Raw genomic sequence first — 7,538 nt, forward strand, 5'->3', positions numbered from 1 at the left:
AAGAACAAACCTAATTTCCCTCACTTACATAAGCAGTAAAATAAAAAACAGGCAAAAACCTCATAATGTGTTACTAAGAATAAGAAGTAAACTAGCAAAATGGCTAAGACATAGTAGGTTAAGCAGTATGTACACAGTACTCATTATTGAGTGATAACCGTTTGGCAGCTATTGAGAGGGCAATGAATAATCCTGTTTTATTTTTGTTTAGCTATGAATTTCTCAGCACTGTTGTGATAGGTATAGATTGTACCAGCCTGGGTCTCTGTTGAAAAATACAAGTTATGAAATTACTATGCACTTCCAGTTATGTCCAAGGTAGAGTACCTGAGAAGGTTTACATCCCCACTGCTGCTGCTGCTGCTGCTAAGTCGCTTCAGTCGTGTCCGACTCTGCGACCCCATGGACGGCAGCCCAACCCACTCCAGTGTTCTTGCCTGGAGAATCCCAGGGATGGCGGAGCCTGGTGGGCTGCCGTCTATGGGGTCGACAGAGTCGGACACGACTGAAGCAACTTAGCAGCAGCAGCAGCAGCAGACAGCAGCCCACTAGGCTCCTCCATCCCTGGGATTCTCCAGGCAAGAACACTGGAGTGGGTTGCCATTTCCTTCTCCAATGCATGAAAGTGAAAAGTGAAAGTGAAGTTGCTCAGTCGTGTCCGACTCCTAGCGACCCCATGGACTGCAGCCCACCAGGCTCCCCCGTCCATGGGATTTTCCAGGCAAGAGTACTGGAGTGGGGTGCCATTGCCTTCTCTAACATCCCCACTAGAAATCATAATACAAATACGTTCTGTGAAACAGTTTTTAACACACTGGTTATATGGTAAGGAAGGACATTCCTAAAAGAAGGGAAACAAATAAGGGGAATTCTGTGGTTGTCCTGTTTCTGCCTTGAGAGTTTCTAACTCATAGAGCTAGGCAGTGAAACCCAGGTGACTCCCAGTATTGAGGAAACAGAGCTAAGGTTTTGTGAAGATCAAGGCACTTAGGGTTTTCAGGACAGAGTACTGGTGAGGAGAGAAGTGCCAGAGACAGAACTCTAGGACCTGCACTTTGTGTCCCTTTAGTATTTAGCTGAGCATTGACAGCATACGCATGTGAGAAAACTACCCAAGGCCAGGAGAGAACTAACAGTGGGTAGGGCTGGGAAAAGCACCATGCCCACCAACCAGACTGAAAAATCATATGACTGACAGGGTATTGAGTACAGTACTCAATGTTTACCTAGTAGAGAAAGAATTAGCCCTGGACTAAGCCCTGTTCTAGTCCTGCTGAACAGTTCTTAAAAATCAGATGTAAAAGCAACAAAATATTTCCAAGTAACTTAACTTTGTACTATAGCAAATTTCAAAAAATTTATAGAAATGCAAAATATCCAGCACCCAGTGAGGTAAAATTTACCATGCCTGACATTCAAGATCTAGAGCTAACACGTATTAAAATAAGCAGAAAACATGAAAACAGAACTTTTTTCCATATTAAAAAAAACTTAAGTAGAATCTAGGAATACAAAGAGTCGGACATGACCACAGGGTTTGCAAAGAGTCAGACACGACTGAGAGACTGAACAAAGGAATACAAAACCAAAACCAACAACAAAAAAATCTACCCTCTAGAGATGAAAACTACAGAGTATGAATATATAAGATATGCTTATTGTTAGATTAGATAATACAGAAGAGAAGATTAGTAAGTTTTAAGAATAACAGGAGCTAGCTATACAAAATGAAAATCAAAGAATGAAGCGTCAGAAAAGATGCATAGAGCATGATGTGTGGAATATTTTTTGGCAGCCCAATACGTGTATAATTGGGATTCCCAAAGCTAGGGGAGAGAAAAATAAATATTTAAAGAAATAAAGGCTGAAATTTTTAAAGTTTGGAAGAAACTATAAACCCATAGATGTTAACGAAGCATAAGCATAAGGAACACTAAGAAAACCATGTCAAGATACATAAAAATCACATTGCACAAAAACAAAGATAAAGGGAAAATCTTAAAAGCGGCTAGAGGATGGTGTGGAGGGAAACAGCTTATATTCACAGGAATAAATATAAGAGCTGATGGCTTGTAAGGAAAAAAAATTCAAGGAAAAATACTGTGGAGCAACATCTTCAAAGTATTGCAAGAAAAAAAAAACCCATCAACCAAGAATTCTACACTATTAATGAAGATCTGATTAAAAAGCAACACCCAATCTTATGCTGCTTATTAGAAGAAGACTTCAAATATTCAAACACAAAAGATAAAAACAGAATGATAGGACAAGTTACAGCATCTTACACTAATCAAAAGGAAGTTGCACTGGCTATATTAATGTCAGCACAAAGCAGATTATTGAGCAAAGAATATAAAGAAATGAAGAATGTCATTTAATAATTAGAAAGAGGTCAATTTATGAAGAGTCATAATGAAATCTAAATATTGATACACATAATAAAGACTTTAAAGTTTATGTAACAAAGCTGATAAAACTGCTAGAAAACTAGACAAATCTATAGTCAGAGGTTTCAATATCCCTCTCGCAGATATTACTTTGCCAACAAAGTTCCATATAGTCAAAGCTATGGGTTTTTCCAATAGTCATGTATGGCTGTGAGAGTTGGACCATAAAGAAGGCTGAGCACCAAAGAATTAATGTTTTTGAGCTGTGGTGTTAGAGAAAACTTTTGAGAGTCCCTTGCACTGCAAGGAGATCAAACCGGTCAATCCTAAAGGAAATCAGTCCTGAATATTCACTGGGAGACTGATGCTAAAGCTGAAGCTCCAATACTTTGGCCACCTGATGTGATGAGCTGACTCATAAGAAAAGACCCTGATGCTGGGAAAGATTGAAGGCAGGAGGGGAAGGGGACAACAGAGGATGAGATGGTTGGATGGCATCACTGACTCAATGGACATGAGTTTGAGCAAGCTCCAGGAAATGGTGAAGGAGAGGGAATCCTGGCATGCTGCTGTCCATGGGGTCACAAAGAGTTGGACATGGCTGAGTGACCAAACAACAAAAATAATTAATAGAACAAACTAGGCAGAATAGCAAAAAGAATATGAAAGACTTGAACAACACTATCAATCAACTTAGCTTAATTAATAACTATAGAATCCATACTCAAAAACAGCAGAATATACATTTTTTACAGGCACACAAGGAATATTTCCAAGGTAGAATATCAGTTCAATCTTTCCCAGCATCAGGGTCTTTTCCAATGAGCCAGTTTTGTATAGTTCCTCTGTGTATTCTTACTACCTCTTCATAATATCTTCTGTTTCTGTTAGGTCCTTACTGCTTTTGTCCTTTATTGTGCCCATCTTTACATGAAATGTTCCCTTGTTATCTCTAATGTTCTTGTAAAGAACAATATTGCATAGGTACCTGGAATGTTAGGTCCATGAATCAAGGTAAATTGGAAGCAGTCAAACAGGAGATGGCAAGAGTGAACATCAATGTTTTAGGAATCAGTGAACTAAAATGGACCAGAATGGGCTAATTTAATTCAGATGACTTTTAATCTATTACTGTAGCCAAGAATTCCTTAGAAGAAACAGAGTATCCATCATAGTCAACAAAAGAGTCTGAAATGAAGTGTTTGGTTGCAATCTCAAAAATGACAGAATGATTTCTGTTCATTTCCAAGGCAAGCCATTGAACATCACAATAATCCAAGTCTATGTCCCAACCACTAATGCCAAAGAAGCTGAAGTTGAATGGTTCTGTGATGACCTACAAGATCTTCTAGAACTAACACGAAAAAAAGATGTCCTTTTCATCCCAGAGGGATGCAATGCAAAAGTAGGAAGTCAAGAGATACCTGAAGTAACAGGCAAGTTTGGCCTTGGAGTACAAAATGAAGCAGGGCAAAGGCTAACAGATTTTTGCCAAGAGAACTCATAGTTCTAGTCGTAGCAAACACCCTCTTCCAACAACATAAGGGAAGAGTCTACACATGGACATCACCAGATGGTCAATACCAAAATCGGATTGATTATATTCTTTGCAGCTGATGATGGAGTAGCTCTATATAGTCAGCAAAAACAATACTGGGAACTGACTATGGCTCAGATCATGAATTCCTTATTGCCAAATTCAGACTTAAATTGAAGAAAGTAGGGAAAACCACTAGCCTGTTCAGGTATGACTTAAATTGAATCCCTTATGATTATACAGTGGAAGTGAGAAATAGATTCAAGGAATTAGATCTGATAGACAGAGTGCCTGCAGAACTATGGATGGAGGTTTGTGACATTGTACAGGAGGCAGGGATCAAGACCATCCCTAAGAAAAAGAAATGCAAAAAGGCAAAATGGTTGTCTGAGGAGGCCTTATAAATAGCTGAGAAGAGACACGAAAAGCAAAGATATACTCATCTGAATGCAGAGTTCCAAAGAATAGCAAGGAGAGTTAAGAAAACCTTGCTCAGTGATCATTGCAAAGAAATAAAGAAAACAATAGAATGGGAAAGACTAGAGATATCTTTAAGGTAGAATATATTCTTGGCCATAAAAAAGTCCTATTAAAATTTTTAAAAACTGAGTAATAAATACATGCTCTTCCATTTACAAAGTTAAATTTGAAGTAAATAACATAGATACCTGGGAATAAATCCAGTGTTTGGCAACAAATTAACAAATGGTAAATAACCTATGGTTCAAAGAAGAAATCAAAAAGAACATCAGAAAGTATTTTAAATTTAATAAGTGTGAGAACATAACATATGAAAATTGGCAGATGATGCTAAAGTAGAACTTAGAGTGTTTATAAAAATATCTATATTAGGAAAGGAGAAAGGTACCAAATTTATTATAAAAGATCCTACCTTAAAAAATTAGAAAAACAGCAAATTAAACCCAAAGTAAGAAGAAGAAAGGAAGCAATGAGTAGAGTAGACATCAATGAAATAGAAAAGAGAAAATATTAGGGAAGATCAGTGAACCCCAAAGTGATTTTTTAAAAATAAAATTGATAAACATTTATCTGGACTAATCAGAAGCAATATTGCAACAAATTCAATAAAGACTTTAAAAATGGTCCACATCCAAAAAAAAAAAAAGAAGGATAATATTTCATGACTAAATGTAGTTTATTTTAGGGATGCAAGATTGGCTTAACATTTAAAAATCAATCAATGTAATTCACTAAACTTACAACTATAAAAAAAAGATCACACAGTCATCTCTATAGATACTGAAAAAATCTTAAAACTCAGTCTCCATCCCTGATAAAGTCTCTTGGCAAAGTAGGAATAGAAAGGTACTTTCTTGGTCTGATACAAGCATCTATGAAAAACTTACAGGTAAAATCATATTTAATTGGGAAAAATTGAATGACTTTTATTCCATATCTGAATGGCACAAGGATGTATGGTTTTAGCACTTCTATTAACTATTTAACCCACTCCAGTACTCTTGCCTGGAAAATTCCATGGACTGAGAGGCTCCTCAGAGCCTGGTAGGCAAAAATCCATGGGGTCGCAAAGAGTCGGACATGACTGAGCAACTTCACTTCACTTTAAGATATTATAGTGGAGAAGGCAATGGCAACCCACTCCTGTACTCTTGCCTGGAAAATCCCATGGGAGGAGCCTGGTAATCTTCAGTCCATGGGGTAGTGAAGAGTCAGACACGACTGAGCGACTTCACTTTCACTTTTCACTTTCATGCATTGGAGAAGGAAATGGCAACCCACTCCAGTGTTCTTGCCTGGAGAATCCCAGAGACCAGGGGAGCCTGGTGGGCTGCCATCTATGGGGTCACACAGAATCAGACACGACTGAAGCAACGCAGCAGCAGCAGCAGCAGCAGCAGCAGCAGCAAGATATTATAAAATATATAATAAGATTAAAAAGGAGAACAAAAAGATATCAAAATTGGCAAGAAAGTAATATAACTGTCTTTGCAGGTAACATGGCTGTCTATGTAGCAATTGCAATGGAATTAACAAAAAAAAAAATCACCTGGGTTTAATAATTGGGTTTAACAATATTTCAGGATCCAAAATCAATATATAACTATAAGTTTATTTCTATATATTAGCAGCAAATAATCAGAATTTTTAAAATAATATATACTAACTATAATAGCATTAAAAAAATAAAATACTCTAGAATAAAACTGACCAAAACCTAGAGTGCTGAGAGAAACTGAAGAATTAATGAATTGACATATAATGTTCATAAATTGGGAGACTCAGTATTGATAAAAAGTCAGTTCTCAAATTGATGTATACACTCAACGTAATGCCAATCAAAATGTACTTTTTCTTTTGTAGAAACTGATAACTAAAATTCATATGGAAATGCAAAGGACCTAGAGCTGCCAAAATAACTTTAGTGGAACAGAAGGGAGAGTTCAGAAATAGATGAAAATGTATATATGCATAAATAGACAACTGATTTTTAGCAAAGGTACAAATACAATCAGTGGAGGAAAAAATAGTCTTTTTAATAAATATTTTTAAAACAACTGGATATCCAAATTAAAAAAAGCCTTCAGTCAATTCCTCGCATCATATTCATAGTATAACTCAAAATGAATCTTTGTCCTGAATGTAGACTCTAAAACATTTCTAGAAAAAAAACAGGAAAAATACTTTTGATTCTGGGTTAGGCCATGATTATTTAATTATAACACTAAAAGCATGGTTCATAAAAGAAAACATTGATAAATTGGATTTCATCATAATTAAAACATTTGCTCTTCAAATGACACTGTTAAGGGGATATAAAGACATACCCACAGACTGGAAGAAAACATTTGCAAAGCATATGTCTAATAAAGAACTTGTCTCTAGATCATAGGAAGAAATCTGAAAACTCAATAATACAAAGACAAAAACCCAGTTTTTAAAAATTGGAAAATGACTTGAACAGACATGTCTCTAAAGAAGATATGCAGATGGAAAGTTAGAATATGAAAAGATGCTCAACTTCAATAGCCATTAGAGAATGCAGCTTAAAACCACAATAAAATAATAATACACTTCTATTAGACTAGCTAAAGTTAAACAGGACTATGAGCCCAAGAGTTGGTAAGGATGTAGAAGAACTGGCACTCTCATACATTTTTGATGGAAACTTCAAATAATACAATCCCTTTGAAATATCAATAGCTTGGCATTAAAGAAAAAAAATAGTGAAATAAACACCTACCATATGATCTAGCATTCCACTTCTAGACATTCCCACAATAGAAAATAAAACATATACCCATACAAAGACTTGTGTGAGAATGTTTAAGACAGTTTTATTTGTAATAATCAAAAACTGGAAACAGTCCAATGTCCAACAACAAGTGAATGGACAAATTATACAGTGGTATATCTATATAATGGAGTATCATTCGGAATGAGCTAGGATACATGCTGCATGGATGAGTTTCAAAATAATCATGCTGAATGAAATAATTCAGACAAAAGAGAATACATGTTGAACAATTACATTTATACCTAGTCCTAAGAAATGCAAATTTAAATATAATGACAGAAAGCACAACAGAGATTTGCCTGGGTGAGGCTGGGGCAGAAAAGGCTAAAGGAAAGAA

Source organism: Capra hircus, chromosome 2, assembly GCF_001704415.2.
Source record: "Capra hircus breed San Clemente chromosome 2, ASM170441v1, whole genome shotgun sequence".
Taxonomy (NCBI): Eukaryota; Metazoa; Chordata; class Mammalia; order Artiodactyla; family Bovidae; genus Capra; species Capra hircus.